The sequence below is a fragment of the Ornithorhynchus anatinus genome, chromosome X1, assembly GCF_004115215.2.
Source record: "Ornithorhynchus anatinus isolate Pmale09 chromosome X1, mOrnAna1.pri.v4, whole genome shotgun sequence".
Lineage (NCBI taxonomy): Eukaryota > Metazoa > Chordata > Mammalia > Monotremata > Ornithorhynchidae > Ornithorhynchus > Ornithorhynchus anatinus.
Genome location: NC_041749.1, coordinates 18,529,503 through 18,531,119, shown reverse-complemented (window position 1 = coordinate 18,531,119; position 1,617 = coordinate 18,529,503). Strand labels below are relative to the sequence as shown.

The window sequence follows — 1,617 nt, the reverse complement described above, 5'->3', positions numbered from 1 at the left end:
TTTTTATACCGTAGGTCTCAAGTGCTGTAAGACTGAGTGGAGCGAACAGCTTCTGACTGGGTAAAATGAGGAATAAAGGAAAAAGGTGACGTTCCATACATGGCCAGCGCTCGGTATATATTGATCGATTGGTTGACTGGATGGAAGAGAAGGGAGGGAAGATCCGTAAGTGTGGTCTAGTGGAGATCGGGGCTCCACCCGGTGCCTGCTGGGTGGCCTTGGGAATGTCACTTAGCTGTTCTGTGCCTCAGTTTCCTCATCTATAAGATTGGAATAAATGTAGCTGCTCTCCCTTCCTCTTATAATGTGAGCTCTGTGCGCACAGGGACTGTCTGAGCTGAATGCCTCCGATCTACCCCACCGCTTACCACCTAGTATTCTCTGGTTATTATTATCTTGACTGCTGTGTTCCTTAAACCATCTCCCTCTTTGGTTCTGGGCTTCAGCCGCATCTCAGATTCAGTTTGGGACGGGGCTGAAAATCTTAATAACAAAAATATGGGAACAGCTACCCTCTCAGCATCACACCTGGAGAGTTTCCAGGACTCTACCAGTGTCGGCTATGGGAGGAAGAGTCGAGCAGAGGCCTATCCATTCCATTCCTAGCTTGGCCAGTGGCTAGCGAGCGGAAGGCCATCTGCTACAAGTCAAAACTCACCTGCGCTGGGCAGCAGCGGCATGGGAAAGCGTCAAAGGTGGAGACTCAAGTTGACAGGGTGGAAGAAGGCAGTGGTAAACCACTTCCGTATTTTTACCGAGAAAACTCTACGGATACACTACAAGAACGATTGCGGATGGAGGTGGGACATTCCGGGAGAGATGCGTCCGCGGAGTCGCTATGGGTCAACGGCGGAAAAGACGAGAGCAGCTGAGCAGCGAGTAATTCCGCTCTTCAAATCCACCACCAACCCAGGCTTTGAGTTGCTTCTGCTTCCTCTTAGACACCCGACACCTGGATTACTGGAGTGGAGGATATAAAGATAGGAAGATGTTGTTTGGAAGGAGAGGAGGAGAGAAGGATTCAGAAGCGTTTTGCTTTGTTGTCTTTCTACCCCTTCTAGACTGTGAGCCCGTTGTTGGGTAGGAATTGTCTCTCTCTGTTGCCGAATTGTACTTTCCAAGCGCTTAGTACGCTGCTCTGCTCATAGTAAGCGCTCAAGAAACACGACTGAATGAATGAAATGGTGGCCCCTTCAAGCTAGGGGTATCGGACATCCGTCCATGTAGCCTGCCCCTAAATCCAACTCTGGTTACTGAGGAATAGTTGGGTCGGCCTCATTAGAGTCACTTATCAGTTGTGTGACTTTGGGCAAGTCACTTCACTTCTCTGGGCCTCAGTTCCCTCATCTGTAAAAAGGTGATTAAGACTGCCAGTCCCACGTGGGACAACCTGATTCCCTTGTATCTACCCCAGCGCTTAGAACAGTGCTTGGCACATAGTAAGCGCTTAACAAATATCATCATTATTATTAGAGCCCCCACGTATTCAGCCAGCGGTACAACCGATCCATCGATCGTATTTATTGAATACCTACTGTGAGCAGAGGTCTATACAGAACGCTTGCGAGAGTACAATATAACGAGCTGTAAGTTACAATCTCTGCGGGAGACACACGT

The 1,617-nt window shown here is 49.0% G+C and overlaps 1 non-coding gene across 1 annotated transcript; it reads left to right on the top strand.

Annotated features, from left to right (window-relative positions):
• Positions 1-510: 510 nt before the first annotated feature.
• LOC114806924 lies at positions 511-648 on the top strand. Its single transcript, XR_003754977.1, has one exon. It is a non-coding gene; the product is annotated as a small nucleolar RNA SNORA7 (small nucleolar RNA).
• The last annotated feature ends 969 nt before the right edge of the window (positions 649-1,617 follow it).